Here is a 20070-nt window from a genome sequence, read left to right as displayed (position 1 = left end):
AACCGATATCTGCATTAGAGCAGAACATTTAAAATCATAATTGCTGAATTATAAACTTTTTTTGATATTTTCAAGCGAAAGGCTTCAGCAATACTTTGAATCTTGACGAGAATAAAACTCGTAAAACAGTGTTTACGGAAATATCGTAAACCACAATAACATGAAACAATGATTATGGATTGAATCATAAACTTTACTCAAAACTTAACTCTTAATATTAATACTTATTTTGTTGTCATATCAAATTAGATATCAATACGAACTTTGATGCTCACAACACCCATACTGAAGTCAACATCAATCATCTATACTAATACCACCTTTGATATTTAACAACAACGTAAGTATCCACAAAATCAGAAACTGAATCAAAGCCACAATTCACTTTTAATCCAAAACAGGATCAGTTGATAAATTATTTATTCTATGAATATCAAAAATGATATGATAATTTAGATTAGGATCATTCTCCGACGGACGTACTATCACATGCTGATCAGCCCGTGTGATAGCACAAGGTCATGATTCATAGAAACGTGACCCCAAAAACACGAGTACTCAAACAAAAAGGCATAACTAGCCTGTGGCAAAATGGTATCATAATATTCATATGGCACTTAGAAATAGCCCTCCGCTGGACCGTCCGTCCCGGTCACTTACGCAATTATGATCCAATCTTAAAACCTTTTATTGAAATGGGGTCATGATACTCGACACCCGAAATAATTTTTTTTTTTCCCCAATTCTTGGGTAGGAATATTCGCAACCAAATCACTTTTCTCAAAATCCAAAACATTTATAAATCCGATAATTGGATAAGTAAAATCACTTGACTATTCGGAACATAGAATAGCAGAGGGTACTTGCGTAAACAGAATCATTTAATTTAGCGATATGTAAAACGTTTATCAATTCTAAACTGAGAATAGGGAAAGCAATACTTGCATAATATAATTCGAAATAAACGTCACTTGAATGATAAGTGAAGTCAGGGGTACTTGCCTTTGGGTTTTAAGCAGTTAGTCACACTCGCAAAACCACATCTATTCTGACATTCTGACTCAAAACATCTCCGTTCTTCTTTTCAATACTTTACTAATATGCTGCTCCTGCGATTGCTAGAAGCCAGACACCCAATACCATTCCATCTCATTCTTTATCCAGTGTCTTGTCTTGATCAACTCGAATGATCCGCATCTATAATTAAAATATAGAACTTTAATTGTCTTAATCGATAACCACTCGACGAACTACGCGTCAAAAGCCTATCGTCTACCCATACGATAGCCCACACACAAGGAAAACAGTCAAACACAAGACTTATGACCCACATATACACGCATAATTCACATCAATTAACTCGGGTATAAAATGAATAAATTATGACGAAAGATAGCTATTCTCATAAACACATAACTCATATATCACATAATTCATATCACATAAGACTCAGTTCGTCAAAAGGGTCGACTCGATATGTTTAAAACTGAAATCAGGTCAAAAATATGATTTTTCGATCAATAATCGACTCAGAATAACTTGTAAAACAAACGACCTTTCGAAACAAAAAGTATTTGGGTCTCGAAAGTATTTTTAATGAGAGCGGAATATTTTTCTGAGTCTGTACGCGTTCGTTTCATATTAAACGGACGAACGGTTTATTTAATATGAATTTTTGAACATTTTTCGGAATTAAAACAAGTCTCCGAATCATTTATAACTAAATAATAGTGCTCGAACACTCGAAATAATTTTATAAGAATTATTGAGCCTGTAAAATAATTTAAAATAGTATTTTCTTGGAAATTGGACAGCACCTCCTCTATTTCTTGGACTGCCAGTCGATATCATATCGACACAACCAACAACAATCAGCACAATAATTTATATTTACGCATATAAACACTCCAGAAATGAATAACACGGCCACCTGAACCAAAACTCGGACCAAAAGTGACTTCTCCAACAATTTCTAAAAATTATAAAATAAATATATAAACACTAACATGCTATAATATACAAAAGTACGAAGGCGGAATTTCGGAATCGTTACCCAAAATAAATTCTGATCACCCCGAAGAGAAAATCTGATGTCCGGAAAATATCTCCAGAAAAATCCGAAATTAATAGCGATAGATATATACACGCTGAGATGCCATGTGGAGTAATCACCACCTCCAAACTCTTTTTCTACGCCCCGAAAATAAATTAAAACGGAAATATAACGGAAATATGCCCCGCAATTTTTCTTCTCAAAACCTTACAATATATATACCTATGCGTAGGTATCGAAGCGCTGATCGTTTATATATATACCAATTGAAATTTGGATATACGGTTGAGAAGATATGAATTTTTGAAAATTAAAAGTATATAAATAGGGAGAGAGACAGAGGGGGAAAAACTTTTTGGTAAAAGGAAATGGGGGGGGTTTGTTTTGTTCACGGGTGGCAGGTGGGGTGGTGGCCTCCTGCCACGTTTTCTCTTTTGTTTTCTCTTTTTTTTTTTTTGTTTTTTTTTCAACAGATCACAGCAACATATCCTTATTTATATCTGAAAATTTTGTTTTGCCCCGCATTTCTCAACTTATCGAATAAACGCGCCGGTAAATAAAATCAGAAAATTACCAAACAAATTCTAAAATTCTCAGAATAATTAAAAACTAATAAAATAAAATTTTTATAATTTTTAAAGCATTTTTGACTTGCGCGTTATACCCGCATTACATAATTTAATGAACCGAGCTGCACTTGAAACAAATTCAGAAAATTACAAAAATAGTCTTAAAATATTACAAATATCCCGAAGTTTATAAAAACATAAATTTCGAAATTTTAAAATAATTTTTGAAACGCAATTTATACCCGCTTTTAGCAATTAAACGAATCAATGCGCCAGTGAAATTAATCCCAAAAATTTCCAAAATAATTTTAAAATTCTCAGAATATTCCAAACTTAAATAAATATGAGTTTCATAATTTTTGATGAATTTTGGAATTAAATACGAATTTTACAAATAAATGAAATCAGAAAATCACACAGGGCTAAATAATTGATGAAATAATGATTTCTATATTTTATAAAATCCCAAAAATAATTATTGTAATTATAAAGTCATAAAAATATTTTTGAAAGATAATTTAAATATTTATGAAATTATATTTTCAATAAAATCACTTTTAAAGACAAAAACAAAATGATACGACTCAGTAATTAATAATACAAATAATCCTCAATCACAACTAAGTCACACACAATTAATATTACATACAATACATAGCAGACATAATATCCATCCAATCCCTAATATTACTAAACGAACTCAATTTACCGATATCAATAAATGATCGGGTTTCAAATAAACTTTTGAAATTAATACATTTAAGGAAATATTTTCAGATATTAACAAGGACCGATATAACACTCAACAATTAGCACATTACCAATTAATAACACAAACTCGTCAAATAGGAATAAAATATCCACCATTTTATTCCTTCTAAATCAGAAAATCACATAAACATATTCAAATATTAATAATAATAATTCTGAAAATACTGGATATCACAATCTACCCCCCTTATAAGGATTCCGTCCTCGGAATCAGCAGAAGAAAGCACTAAGGGTTTTCTAACCAACTTTCCATTTTCAAATAACCTTAATATTCCATAATCTCAAACAAATCTTATATTCCTTGTATAATAAAACTTTTACAGGAGCTTCACTGTGCACCACTGTTCCATTCACCTCTTTTGACCAATTCCTCAATAGAATTGCTTTATTGATCGCGAGAAAGAAGAATAGAGAGAAAGATAGAGGGAAGAAAAGAAAGAGAAAGATAGAGAAATAAAGAAACAGAATGAATTCGCTAGACACCCCTGATATTTTAATCGCATTGCAATCCACTGTTGCTCTTGATAATCCCATCACATAACCCTGCTTTGACTTGACCAGGATAACTCAGCTTAACTTGATTGGCATACCTTCGAATATTTAGAATGATAAAATCATAGAATTTCAAAAAGAAGAGAATTTGATATCATAACGGAACCATAATCTGAATTTGAGAAAAAGTATTGTTGAAATAAAAGAATAACTGAGAGATCAATATGATCAAATGAACTTGGTATTGCGTGTCCAAATTAAGACACTACTAAAGGTTGTTAACCTTCATGTATTCACAATACACACAAGTGATGGAGTCCCATCCAACTCCTATCACACAGACAGGTATACCTTGTGTCCCCTATAGTTAGGGTTGTTCATCTCAGTCAGAATAAAAGAATATGAAAGGAATTGAAAATCAAATGAATAAAGCTGAAAAGATTTCAAAGCTGATATTTCTGAAGAAAAATGAAATTCAGGAAACAAGATTCTGGCACAAAATGAATAAACGGGTGTTAGGGAATATGTCTTTTAACTGATATTTCTTTTTGAGAGAAGTCAAACAAATTTATTGAAAAAGAAGGTATTGCCAAAGTCTTAATATTTATCTTCAATGTGAACTCTTCTGTTGACTCGTCATTTGATTCTAGACACTTTTCATATTCCAAGAATATCGATAATCTTCATCGTCGTCGAAATGTAGTAGCCTCGGAAGATTCCACAATAGAAGTTTGCAACTGCCAGGAGTTTTGTCCAGCTCAACACAACCATCTCAAACGAATGCGCCTATCTTAACTTACTTGTTGGTACTATATCCGATTGTCCAATAGGAACTCGATATGAGCTCAAACGTCCTCACATAGCTATACACACTCCTACACACTTTCGTTTCTAGTTTACTATAACCTCAGCTCTGATACCAACCTGTAACGCCCCCAAATCCGGGGTCAGAGGATTTGGTCGTCACTATAAAACTTCAATCCAAATTAACCTATTAAATCAATAAATAAATGCCAGCGGAAGATATTTATCATCTATGACCCCAAATTAATCCAAGATCTTTTAAGGTTACAGTTCTAGAAACAAGAATTCCAAATTCCATCAATAAATTTTTCTCTTTCTTTTAAAACTCTTTTCAATAAATTCCAACTCAAAACTAAACCCACTAGTATAACTTCGAAATGAAGTAGACTAGGTCCAAATAAAATACAAAACTATAATATAATATAATATAAACAACTTTACACAATAAAACTTACACTAGTCCGCAAACCCTGGACCAACCACCTTTCAAGAGCTTCTTCTTTGCTTCCTCGAATTTCGCAGCTAAGTAGCGCAAGCTAATCCTCACTGGAGGTTAAATTTAAAAACAGGCAAGTATGAGCGGAAGAAATGCTCAGCAAGATCATTATAGCATATATAGGGTCTTTTGATATAAAACCGATATCTGCATTAGAGCAGAACATTTAAAATCATAATTGCTGAATTATAAACTTTTTTTGATATTTTCAAGCGAAAGGCTTCAGCAATACTTTGAATCTTGACGAGAATAAAACTCGTAAAACAGTGTTTACGGAAATATCGTAAACCACAATAACATGAAACAATGATTATGGATTGAATCATAAACTTTACTCAAAACTCAACTCTTAATATTAATACTTATTTTGTTGTCATATCAAATTAGATATCAATACGAACTTTGATGCTCACAACACCCATACTGAAGTCAACATCAATCATCTATACTAATACCACCTTTGATATTTAACAACAACGTAAGTATCCACAAAATCAGAAACTGAATCAAAGCCACAATTCACTTTTAATCCAAAACAGGATCAGTTGATAAATTATTTATTCTATGAATATCAAAAATGATATGATAATTTAGATTAGGATCATTCTCCGACGGACGTACTATCACATGCTGATCAGCCCGTGTGATAGCACAAGGTCATGATTCATAGAAACGTGACCCCAAAAACACGAGTACTCAAACAAAAAGGCATAACTAGCCTGTGGCAAAATGGTATCATAATATTCATATGGCACTTAGAAATAGCCCTCCGCTGGACCGTCCGTCCCGGTCACTTACGCAATTATGATCCAATCTTAAAACCTTTTATTGAAATGGGGTCATGATACTCGACACCCGAAATAATTTTTTTTTTCCCCAATTCTTGGGTAGGAATATTCGCAACCAAATCACTTTTCTCAAAATACAAAACATTTATAAATCCGATAATTGGATAAGTAAAATCACTTGACTATTCGGAATATAGAATAGCAGAGGGTACTTGCGTAAACAGAATCATTTAATTTAGCGATATGTAAAACGTTTATCAATTCTAAACTGAGAATAGGGAAAGCAATACTTGCATAATATAATTCGAAATAAACGTCACTTGAATGATAAGTGAAGTCAGGGGTACTTGCCTTTGGGTTTTAAGCAGTTAGTCACACTCGCAAAACCACATCTATTCTGACATTCTGACTCAAAACATCTCCGTCCTTCTTTTCAATACTTTACTAATATGCTGCTCCTGCGATTGCTAGAAGCCAGACACCCAATACCATTCCATCTCATTCTTTATCCAGTGTCTTGTCTTGATCAACTCGAATGATCCGCATCTATAATTAAAATATAGAACTTTAATTGTCTTAATCGATAACCACTCGACGAACTACGCGTCAAAAGCCTATCATCTACCCATACGATAGCCCACACACAAGGAAAACAGTCAAACACAAGACTTATGACCCACATATACACGCATAATTCACATAACACATAAACACATAACTCATATATCACATAATTCATATCACATAAGACTCAGTTCGTCAAAAGGGTCGACTCGATATGTTTAAAACTGAAATCAGGTCAAAAATATGATTTTTCGATCAATAATCGACTCAGAATAACTTGTAAAACAAACGACCTTTCGAAACAAAAAGTATTTGGGTCTCGAAAGTATTTTTAATGAAAGCGGAATATTTTTCTGAGTCTGTACGCGTTCGTTTCATATTAAACGGACGAACGGTTTATTTAATATAAAGTTTTGAACATTTTTCGGAATTAAAACAAGTCTCCGAATCATTTATAACTAAATAATAGTGCTCGAACACTCGAAATAATTTTATAAGAATTATTGAGCCTGTAAAATAATTTAAAATAATATTTTCTTGGAAATTGGACAGCACCTCCTCTATTTCTCGGACTGCCAGTCGATATCATATCGACACAACCAACAACAATCAGCACAATGATTTATATTTACGCATATAAACACTCCAGAAATGAATAACACGGCCACCTGAACCAAAACTCGGACCAAAAGTGACTTCTCCAACAATTTCTAAAAATTATGAAATAAATATATAAACACTAACATGCTATAATATACACAAGTACGAAGGCGGAATTTCGGAATCGTTACCCAAAATAAATTCTGATCACCCCGAAGAGAAAATCTGATGTCCGGAAAATATCTCCAGAAAAATCCGAAATTAATAGTGATAGATATATACACGCTGAGATGCCATGTGGAGTAATCACCACCTCCAAACTCTTTTTCTACGCCCCGAAAATAAATTAAAACGGAAATATAACGGAAATATGCCCCGCAATTTTTCTTCTCAAAACCTTGCAATATATATACCTATGCGTAGGTATCGAAGCGCTGATCGTTTATATATATACCAATTGAAATTTGGATATACGGTTGAGAAGATATGAATTTTTAAAAATTAAAAGTATATAAACAGGGAGAGAGACAGAGAGACAGAGGGGGGAGAAACTTTTTGGTAAAAGGAAATTGGGGGGGTTTGTTTTGTTCACGGGTGGCAGGTGGGGTGGTGGCCTCCTGCCACGTTTTCTCTTTTGTTTTCTCTTTTTTTTTTTGTTTTTTTTTCAACAGATCACAGCAACATATCCTTATTTATACCTGAAAATTTTGTTTTGTCCCGCATTTCTCAACTTATCGAATAAACGCGCCGGTAAATAAAATCAGAAAATTACCAAACAAATTCTAAAATTTTCAGAATAATTAAAAACTAATAAAATAAAATTTTTATAATTTTAAAGTATTTTTGACTTGCGCGTTATACCCGCATTACACAATTTAATGAACCGAGCTGCACTTGAAACAAATTCAGAAAATTACAAAAATAGTCTTAAAATATTACAAATATCCCGAAGTTTATAAAAACATAAATTTCGAAATTTTAAAATAATTTTTGAAACGCAATTTATACCCGCTTTTAGCAATTAAACGAATCAATGCGCCAGTGAAATTAATCCCAAAAATTTCCAAAATAATTTTAAAATTCTCAGAATATTCCAAACTTCAATAAATATGAGTTTCATAATTTTTGATGAATTTTGGAATTAAATACGAATTTTACAAATAAATGAAATCAGAAAATCACACAGGGCTAAATAATTGATGAAATAATGATTTCTATATTTTATAAAATCCCAAAAATAATTATTGTAATTATAAAGTCATAAAAATATTTTTGAAAGATAATTTAAATATTTATGAAATTAGATTTTCAATAAAATCACTTTTAAAGACAAAAACAAAATGATACGACTCAGTAATTAATAATACAAATAATCCTCAATCACAACTAAGTCACACACAATTAATATTACATACAATACATAGCAGACATAATATCCATCCAATCCCTAATATTACTAAACGAACTCAATTTACCGATATCAATAAATGATCGGGTTTCAAATAAACTTTTGAAATTAATACATTTAAGGAAATATTTTCAGATATTAACAAGGACCGATATAACACTCAACAATTAGCACATTACCAATTAATAACACAAACTCGTCAAATAGGAATAAAATATCCACCATTTTATTCCTTCTAAATCAGAAAATCACATAAACATATTCAAATATTAATAATAATAATTCTGAAAATACTGGATATCACAGCCTCTCTTACTCTTGCGTCGCTCCACTGTGCTCAGTCTCGAGTCGAATATGTTCAGAACATCACCCATGCGGTATAGTTGCTCAAACAGAACAGCATTATTGATTAGAACTGGTGGTTGACCCCCAACGTCTGGAGTGGGGCGATCAATTTTAGATGGAACATAAGGTTCATGGTGGACATAGCCATGATCAGACTCCTCTTCAAAACTTCCATCATAGAAACTTTCATCACGATATTGAGATATCTTTCCTCCTAGATGCAGATATTGATTAGCCCCTCCTTTTAGTGCCAATTTGTTGACAGAGGAATTTGGTAACAACAAAATTTGAGGTTCATAGCCGGAAACAAGATCTGTGATGGTGGTTCTTCGTCAGAAAACAAGAACAGTAATCGTCGATTTTTATGAACAGTGTTTGATGTTTGTGATTATTGGTGGTTGAGATTGCTTAGGGTTAGTTGTTAGGGCGAAAACACGCGCTAATATTCACGCAAGTATACGCGTTCGCAAGTAATATAGAATACTTTCTAGTTCGTTCCCACAGAGACTCAGACTAAATTATTGTCTAATTAAACTCACTCACAAATGTATGATTACTTCTCAATGTTAAGACACTAACACTTAAGATTGTTGATTAAATATTAACTACAATTAACTACTTAATTAATCACTTACTTAACACTTCAAATTATCAATAATAAAACACTCATGAGATCACAACTTCATTACTACTTCCTTCAATAGCCATTGTTATTACCTTTAGCATGTGACAGTGATGATATTAATCGAATAAAACTAAACTGATAAAAGCCAACTTTCATTGTACTAATACCATTCTACCAAGCATCCACACTTTAGATAGAAGTTGAATAGTCATCAATTATGTTGAGTTCCTATATGTCTACAGAAATTGACAATACAACGATTTAAGCGCAAGTTATTCCTTTTGATTACATAGGGCAAATAAAACTGTTAGAGTTACCCATTAATCATGCTCAACGTACATGAACCTATGCTAGCATGGCAAGTTCTAAATCTCGAGATCCACCGTCGCTTCACAAGAGATTAACACCCTATCTTATATGTTCGCGACGCACATAAGACGAATATGCACAACCAATACTAGATATCATACAATCATCACACACTAAAGTATTAAACAATTAACTAAAGAATTCCATAATAAATCCGTTGCAACCCCATGATCATGATTAGCCCATAATAGCACTTATCGTCATCATGGGTTCATATGAAATCATGATAAACAAACACAAGAAAATAATAACTAAACTAATTATATTAAAACAGAGTACGTCACAACAGTAAATAAGTTCAAATCAAGAAAACTAGCATCCAACGTTACAACGAAATAAGAATCACAAGAAAATATGCTTCCTCTTCGTTGCGGTGTGCTAAATCGGTCTTCTTCCTTATCTCATTTACTTCTTGCGTAAAAACACGATCTTCTTCAATCCACACTTGTGAAAACGTCTCAAATCTACTTATATAATAGTCCCACAAAACTCTTATTACATAGAAGTGGAAACCAAACAGAAGTAGAAGTCCTGAAATAATATATCTTTTTTCCCGACCCTGCGCGGCCGCCGCATAGCTGAGCGGGCTCTCAGCTTGCTGCGCGGCCGCTCAGCAATGCTGAGCGGGCGCTCAGACCTCTATTGGAAAAAATCTGATTTTGCTCCATTTTTTTGCCGTAATCTGCCCGTTTCTTTCCTCTCGCAATGGTGAACACATGCCAAGGCTTATTCTTGATGATTCCTCCCCCGAAATGCAACTAATACCCTGAAATGCATAAACACTAGAAAAACGCATCAAATACACAAAATACTTGATTTCAAGACACCAATTTAAGCCATTTTAAGACGCTCTAAGTGGTATAAAATGCCACTTATCACACCCCCAAACTTAAATCGATGTTTGTCCTCAAGCGTCACAGACTCAAAAACAAATATAAAACATGCACGAATGCAATCTATATGAAAATGCAGCGATCCCCCTTACTACAATTAACCAACCAAATTGCAACATCTCAACAAATGCAGTTTGACAACTAAAGATCAATAAACTCATGTAAACAGACATACAGCCAGAAACGTGGTGTGTGCAAATGCTTAACAGATATGCTTCGGAACTAGACCAATTATTATGACTCGACTATCCTCAAGGCAATCACATGATTATACAAAGAATAAAAATTCTAGGCACAAAGTGATATACAACACTGCAAAAATTCTGGAGCTTATTACGGAATCGTGCTTTTTATTCACAACACAAATGCTTATTTGACCGTGCAATGAGTGAGGTCCACAAAAGACTTATACAATGGTATCCATGTAACGAGCGTTATGTTAGCGGATCCCAGACTCTAAAAGCCTTAGGTCATTAGGCACAAAGTCCCCTAAGAACTTAATAACTCGAATACCACAGAGCCCACTCTTGATCAATTATGTATAAACTAAAAAACAAAAATTCTTTTTTTTTATAACTTCTGAGCAAGTGCGTTTCGCTCCATCTTGCTCAACCCTAGACTACTCGCACCATATGCGAGCCGGCTACTAGCCATTTGATGCCTAGCCACAACTAGCAACAAATTCCATTTTTTTCCAATTTTTTCTTTTTCATGCCTTTATCACTAAGAACCTATTATCGAATTCTAAACATAATAAATAGATTGACCTCGAAAACAACCAAATCATAACAACAATCTAGCCCTTACGCATTCTCTAAGACTTAGTGGAATTACAAGTGTTTCTAGCATGCATATCACCCTACACGACTTAATATCACTTTAATGCTATCACTACACTCGCATCAATATCACAATTCAGTCGATAAATCATTGCAAAAGGGATCATGGTAAATGCATGAGCTATGTGACATGATAAACAATAAAAGCTATATATATAAAAAAAACTATATGGTCTAAATTATGCAACTATATGAACTAAACTATCATGAATATGCAGCTATATGACACACACACAATATTCCTTAACTACCATCCCCAAACTTAAAATCTTCACTATCCTCAGTGAAGGTAGTAAAAAGGAACACAGGGTATACCTACTCAGAGTCATCATCATCACCCTCAGTGGGTGGAGTATCAGGCGGCGGGTATGCAGAGTCCTCACCAAAAACTGGCCACTGGATATCAGCTCCAAGGCCCCGAAAAGCAGTCCCTAACGCAAGGGTGAGCTCCTGAGCAAATCTGCTCTACGTCTCGTACATAGCATCCATCCGCCGTGTAAGCCTCCTATACTGGGCATCAACCATCCCAGCACCCTCCTGAGCTCTCGAAGAACCAGCCTCATCATGCCCTGGCCTAGCCATAGTAGCACCTCGTGCTGGACGCCCTCCTAGAAGACGATAACCCAGCCCATGCTCCTCAGGCTCACCACCGGTCCACTCCTGCATCCCATTCAGCGTCCCAGAATCAATCAGAGCTGCCGGCAACTACAACTGCTTATGAGCCGTCCAGTTCACTCCCACTGCTCGGTATAGCTTCGTAACCGTGGATGCATAAGGGATGTTCATATGCTTCGCTCCCCTCAAAAACTTCAGAATTCCTTGGTAGATAAACTCACCAAGGTCCACATAGTACTCCTCATTCACAATTCCCCACAACAACTGTGCTCTCTCAACTGTGACCTCGTGTGCATGCGAAGAAGGCAAAATATTAGCACAAATAAATGCATTCCATGCACGGGCATACCTGTTCATGGCAATCGCCGGAAAGTGACGATACTCATTAGTGCCGGTCCTGAAGGTCCAAACTGTGCCCGATCGACAGAGAGTCGCACAAATCAAATCCAAGTCAAAATCCTCAGCAGTCTTCTCATTCCAGTTTTCCTCCTCGGGATTCCTCTCTCGCTGTCCAATCACAATGCGAATCGCCGCAGGGTGATAATCAATTGTCAGCCCTCGGACCACAGAAAACCCATTCTTTTCGGCCTTCGCGTTCGCGTAGAACTCGCGAACAACGCTCATCGGTACTGCTTCGGGTGACTCACAAAAAGCTATCCGCCCCTTCTCTGCAATCATGGGCAGCAACTCACCATCCCTCCCTGATGGTAAAAACCCTCTCTCCTTCAGAATCGGTTTCCCCAACAGCCTAGTGTACTCCTCCTCTGCGGCTCTGTCAGTTAACCGAGGCCTTGCAGCAGTACCCCTCGATAAATCAGCAGTAGGAACTGTGCTGCTGCTGTCAATAGTGCGTGCTCTCTTGGGTGCCTTTGATTCGTGAATAAAAGTGTGTAAGAACTGAGTTTTGGTGTTTGGGAGAGAGTTTAAGTGTAGGAAGTTTGTGGGGGATATGTAGGATAGGTGTATGTATATATAGGGTGTGGAGTAGGTTAAATTAGATTAGGAGTGGGGTTGAGGGATAAAATCATGGGGTAATGGGAAAAGAATTCGTGGGTTTATGGGCTGTGATGGGTTTTTGTGTTTTTGTTTTTTTTTTTTCTGAACTGTAAAAAAAAAAATTCTGGTACTCGACCCCTGAGCGGGCGCTCAGGGGGTCACTAGAAAAAAAAAATTTCAGCCCCTGTTTTCTGATTTTTTTTGTGTTTTTGGATAGGTTATTAACTTCTAAGGGTTCCTGTAACAACAATTCATGGGTTGCCTCCCACGCAGCGCTTCTTTTTCGTCATTAGCTTGACGTTTCGTACCCTTCTCAAGTAGTCAACAAAATGGCACTAACCACTTCTCGGTTTGCCATGTCCCCATAGTAGTGCTTCAAACGCTGACCGTTAACCTTGAATGCTTGGTCCGGATCATTCTCAAAAATTTCCACCGCTCCATGTGGAAACACAGTTTTGACAATAAAAGGCCCATACCACCTCGATTTCAACTTCCCTGGAAAAAGTCAGAGCCGAGAGTTGAATAAGAGAACTTGTTGCCCCGACACAAATAACTTAGGATGTAGCTTCCTATCGTGCTACCTCTTCACCTTTTCCTTATACATTTTGTTATTCTCGTACGCTTGAAGTCGAAATTTATCAAGTTTATTAAGCTGAAGCATTCTTTTCTTACCAGCTGCATCTAAATCCAGGTTCAACTTTTTCAATGCCCAGTAGGCCTTATGCTCAAGCTCCGCAGGTAGATGACATCCCTTACCGTACACCAACTGAAACGGGGACATACCAAGTGGAGTTTTGTATGCTGTTCTGTAAGCCCAAACAGCTTCATCGAGCTTTAAAGACCAATCCTTCCTTGACGGACAAACAACCTTCTCTAGAATGCACTTTATCTCTCTGTTAGACACTTCCGCTTGACCATTTGTTTGCGGATGATAGGCAGTAGCCACTTGATGATTCACATTATAACGCTGCATCATAGAAGTGAACTTACGGTTGCAGAAATGCGATCCTTCATCACTTATGATTACCCGAGGTGTTCCAAACCTTGTGAAAATTTGCTATGAAGAAAATTTAGCACTGCCTTTGCATCATTTGTCGGTAAAGCTTTAACTTCGACCCATTTTGAGACATAATCGACTGCCAACAAGATGTACTAATTATTGCAAGACGAGATAAAATGCCCCATGAAATCGATTCCCCCAACATCAAAGACCTCGACTTCAAGCATCACATTTAATGGCATCTCATCCTTTCTCGTCAAATTTCCCACTCTTTGGCAACGATCACACCTTAAAACAAACTGATGAGCATCCTTGAACAAAGTAGGCCAAAAAAAACCTGCTTGCAGAATACGAGCTACCATCTTCTCACCACCATAGTGTCCACCATAAACCGTGGAATGGCAGTCTCGTAATATCCCCTCCGTCTCACAGAACGGGATACATCTCCTGATGATCTGGTCAGCTCCCTGTCTAAACAAATATGGTTCATCCCACATATACCACTTCACCTCATACAAAAACTTCTTCTTTTGAGCGGATGTCAAATTAGGAGGTATTACATTACTGACGAGATAGTTTACAATATCTGCAAACCATGGTTCTTCCTCCTGAACTGCAAACAACTGTTCATCCGGAAAAGATTCATTGATTAACGTCCTATCTTGTGAAGTAGAATCGGGATTCTCCAACCTAGAGAGATGGTCAGCTACTTGATTCTCAGTACCTTTTCTATCCTTGATCTCTAACTCAAATTCCTGAAGTAAAAGCACCCAACGAATGAGTCTCGGCTTCGAATCCTTCTTGGAAACCAGATAGTGAATAGCCGCTTGATCAGTGAATACTGTTACTTTCGTACCAAGTAGATAAGATCGAAATTTCTCGAAACCAAAGACTATAGCCAAAAGCTCCTTCTCAGTAGTGGTGTAGTTCAATTGGGCCCCATTTAAAGTCTTACTCGCATAGTAGACCACATGGAAGAGATTTTTCTTGCGCTGTCCCAGAACTGCACCTACCGCATAATCACTCGTATCACACATCATCTCAAACGGTTCTGTCCAATCTGGTGCTGTAATAACTGGTGTAGTGATCAAACTCTTCTTGAGAGTCTCGAATGCTGCCAAACATTCATCATCAAATTTGAAAAGCACATCTTTCTCAAGCAAATTGCACAACGGCTTAGATATCTTTGAAAAGTCCTTGATGAATCACCAATAAAAACCCGCATGACCAAGAAAACTACGGATTCCTTTCACAGAATTAGGTGGTGGAAGATTTTCAATGACTCCCACCTTGGCCTTGTCCACCTCCAGACCCTTGCTAGAGACCTTATGCCCAAGAATAATGCCTTCACGCACCATAAAATGACATTTCTCCCAATTGAGCACCCAATTAGTTTCCACACACCTTTTGAGTACAGCGCGAAGATTATTCAAACATTCATCATAAGAATGTCCAAAGACGGAGAAGTCGTCCATGAACACTTCGACATTATTTCCAATCATGTCAGAGAATATAGCCATCATACATCTCTGAAAAGTGGCCGGGGCGCCACATAACCCAAACGAAACTCTGCGAAAAGTAAACGTGCCAAATGGACAAGTGAAGGTAGTCTTTTCCTGATCCTCTGGTGCAATACAAATCTGATTATACCCTGAATAACCATCCAGAAGACAAAAATACTCATAACCCACCAACCTGTCAAGCATCTGATCAATAAACAGAAGAGGGAAGTGATCCTTCCTTGTGGCTTTGTTCAATTTTCTATAATCCATGCATACTCTCCATCCTATAACTGTTCGAGTGGGGATGAGCTCATTCTTTTCATTTCCGACCACAGTGATACCTCCTTTCTTAGGTACACATTGTACGGGGCTCACCCACGAGCTGTCAGAAATAGGATAAATGATGCCTGCATCCAGCCATTTCAGAATTTCGTTCTTCACCACCTCCTTCATGATGGGATTCAGTCTTCGCTGTTGTTCCACCGTCGGCTTACTACCGTCCTCTAGCAGAATTTTATGCATACAATATGAAGGACTTATCCCCTTAATGTCTGCTATGGTCCATCCAATAGCCGATTTGAATTCTCTCAAAATCCTTAAGAGCTTGTCTTCCTCACTACCTGAAAGGTCAGATGAAATAATAACAGGTAACGTAGATGAATCACCTAAAAAAGCATACCTCAAGTGTTCAGGTAATGGCTTGAGCTCCAAGGTAGGTGCTTCCTCTATTGATGGTTTGAGCTTTCCTTCAGCATTCTTGAGGTCAGAAGTACCAAGAGATTCAAACGGCATGTCCAGCTTTCGCTTCCAGGGAGAAGCGTTCAGATATTGTAATTGTTCGTTGCCATCTTCATCATCGCTGTCAAAATTCCCCACTAAGGCCTTTTCCAATGCATCAGACATTAGCATGCGATCGAGTTCCGAAGTAATTGCAGAATCAATCACATCCACTTTAAAGCACTCCTCATCTTCTGTAGGGAATTTCATTGCCTTGAATACGTTGAAGGTCACATCATGATCTTGTACCCGCATAGTAAGCTCACCTTTTTGCACATCTATCAAGGTACGGCCAGTATCCAAGAAAGGTCTTCCCAAGATTATGGGAATCTTCTTATCTTCCTCAAAATCCAGAATAACAAAATCTGCAGGAAAGAAGAGCTTATCCACCTTGACGAGCACATCCTCCACTATGCCCCTTGGGTAAGTAATGGAACGATCAGCCAATTATAGAGACATGTATGTGGGTTTTGGATCAGGCAGATCCAACTTTTTAAAGATCGACAACGGCATCAGATTAATGCTTGCTCCCAAATCACAAAGGCACTTGTCAAAAGTCAGATTGCCAATGGTGCAAGGAATGGTGAAGCTTCCTGGATCTTTCAGTTTTGGTGGTAACTTTTGCTGTAGAACAGCGCTGCATTCTTCCGTGAGAGCAACGGTTTCAAGGTCATCCAGTTTCACCTTCCTTGAAAGAATAGTCTTCATAAACTTCGCATAACTAGGCATTTGCTCCAGAGCCTCAGCGAAAGGTATATTGATGTGAAGTTTCTTGAACACCTCCAGAAACTTCCCGAACTGTCTATCCAGCTTTTGTTACTGCAATCTCTTAGGAAAAGGTGGTGGAGGATAGAGCTGTTTCTCCCCTGTATTAGCCTCAGGCAGAGTGTGTTCAACAGTAGTCTTCCTTGGTTCCGCCGCTTTCTCTTTTTGCTTAGATTCTTCATCACTAATTTCAGCTTCTCCTTCTTTTGCCTTTTCAGCATCAGCAACTTTTCCAGACCTTAAGGTAATAGCCTTGACTTGCTCTTTAGCTTCCTTCCTTCCTGGTACTTCCGTGTCACTGGAAAGAGTGCCAGGTTGATGATTGAACACTGCATTGGCTAATTGACCGATTTGATTTTCCAAGGTCTTGATAGAAACCGCCTGACTCTTGCATAACAGCTTAAGTTCCTCAAAATCAGCACTAGTAGGTGCAGCTGTACTTCCCTGTTGAGGATATGATTGCCTTGTAGCATACTGTTGTGGTTGCTGGAATCAAGGTGGGTTAAACTGTTTACTCACTCCTTGCTGATATGGTGGCTGAATAGCATTCTGATTATTCCCCCAGCTGAAATTTGGATGATTTCTGTTGTTAGGATGATAGGTCGCTGGCACAGGCTGCTGTTGTCGCTGATAATTATTCACATACTGAACAGATTCGTTGACAAGAGAACACTGATCCGTAGCATGAGAACCTGCACAAAGCTCACAAACCATAGCTATTTGATTAACTCTATATGTAGCCAGAGAATCAACCTTCATTGATAGCGCTCGGAGCTGGGCTGCAATAGCGGTGGCTGCATCAACTTCCAGAATACCTGCTACCTTGCCTGACGTCATCCTCTGAGTTGGGTTTTGATGCTCATTTGCAGCCATCGTCTCTATAAGATTATACGCCTCAGTATAGCTTTTAGCCCATAAGGCGCCTCCAGCTGCTGCATCGAGCATGGGCCGAGATTTGGCCCCCAAACCATTATAGAAACCAGTGATCACCATCCAATCCGGCATTCCATGATGTGGACATTTTCTCAACATTTCCTTGTAGCGTTCCCAAGCCTCGCACATAGATTCTGTAGGTTGCTGCGCAAACTGAGTAAGAGCACTCCTCATAGCAGCAGTCTTTGCCATCGGATAAAACTTCACCAGAAACTTTTGCGCAAGATCTTGCCATGTAGTAATGGACCCAGCTGGTTCAGAATGTAACCAGTCTTTAGCCTGGTCCCTCAGTGAGAATGGGAAAAGCCTCAACTTGATAGCCTCATCAGTCACGCCATTATACTTAAAAGTGCGGCAGATCTTGACAAAATTCCTTATGTGCATGTTGGGGTCTTCAGTTGCCGCTCCTCCAAAAGAAACAGAATTCTGCACCATCTGAATAGTGCCTGGCTTGATTTCAAAGGTGTTAGCTTGAATAGCCGGATGAAGGATGCTTGACTGAATGTCATCAATTTTAGGCCGAGAAAAATCCATAAGAGCTGGATCAGCTTGAACAATATGATCTCCCATGTTTACTGGTTCTTTCCGCTCAGTTCCTGAATCCGAATCCTCAAAATCTAACTTCTCCGGAATATCAAGAACTTCGTATGTCTCCTCAGCTGTATCTAAAGTCCTCTTGCGAGCACGAGAACGAGTTTGCATAAATGCTTGCTAAAGTACCTGAAACACAACCGGAAACAATAATTAACTACTACGTCCTAATCACTGAGTCCTAATGACCAATGATGGTAAGTACATAAACTAAACAAATACGCCGAGTCCCCGGCAGCGGCGCCAAAAACTTGTTAGGGCGAAAACACGTGCTAATATTCACGCAAGTATACGCGTTCGCAAGTAATATAGAATACTTTCTAGTTCGTTCCCACTGAGACTCAGACTAAATTATTGTCTAATTAAACTCACTCACCAATGTATGATTACTTCTCAATGTTAAGACACTAACACTTAAGATTGTTGATTAAATATTAACTACAATTAACTACTTAATTAATCACTTACTTAACACTTCAAATTATCAATAATAAAATACTCATGAGATCACAACTTCATTACTACTTCCTTCAATAGCCATTGTTATTACCTTTAGCATGTGACAGTGATGATATTAATCGAATAACACTAAACTAATAAAAGTCAACTTTCATTGTACTAATACCATTCTACCAAGCATCCACACTTAAGATAGAAGTTGAATAGTCATCAATTATGTTGAGTTCCTATATGTCTACAGAAATTGACAACACAACGATTTAAGCGCAAGTTATTCCTTTTGATTACATAGGGCAAATAAAACTGTTAGAGTTACCCACTAATCATGCTCAACGTACATGAACCTATGCTAGCATGGCAAGTTCTAAATCTCGAGATCCACCGTCGCTTCACAAGAGATTAACACCCTATCTTATATGTTCGCGACGCACATAAGACGAATACGCACAACCAATACTAGATATCATACAATCATCACACACTAAAGTATTAAACAATTAACTAAAGAATTCCATAGTAAATCCGTTGCAACCCCATGATCACGATTAGCCCATAATAGCACTTATCGTCATCATGGGTTCATATAAAATCATGATAAACAAACACAAGAAAATAATAACTAAACTAATTATATTAAAACAGTGTACGTCACAAGAGTAAATAAGTTCAAAGCAAGAAAACTAGCATCCAACGTTACAACGAAACAAGAATCACAAGAAAATATGCTTCCTCTTCGTTGCGGTGTGCTAAATCGGTCTTCTTCCTTATCTCCTTTGCTCCTTGCGTAAAAACACGATCTTCTTCAATCCACACTTG

General features: G+C 37.1%; 1 non-coding gene across 1 annotated transcript; it reads left to right on the top strand.

The window, feature by feature from the left end:
- The first annotated feature begins 18274 nt into the window (after positions 1-18274).
- Positions 18275-18381, top strand: LOC141698882 (small nucleolar RNA R71). The gene has a single exon (XR_012565380.1). It is a non-coding gene; the product is annotated as a small nucleolar RNA R71 (small nucleolar RNA).
- The last annotated feature ends 1689 nt before the right edge of the window (positions 18382-20070 follow it).

This window comes from Apium graveolens, chromosome 11 (assembly GCF_009905375.1).
Source record: "Apium graveolens cultivar Ventura chromosome 11, ASM990537v1, whole genome shotgun sequence".
Classification (NCBI taxonomy): domain Eukaryota; kingdom Viridiplantae; phylum Streptophyta; class Magnoliopsida; order Apiales; family Apiaceae; genus Apium; species Apium graveolens.
The sequence above is the reverse complement of the archived record's forward strand: the minus strand, read 5'-3'. Positions and strand labels throughout refer to the sequence as shown.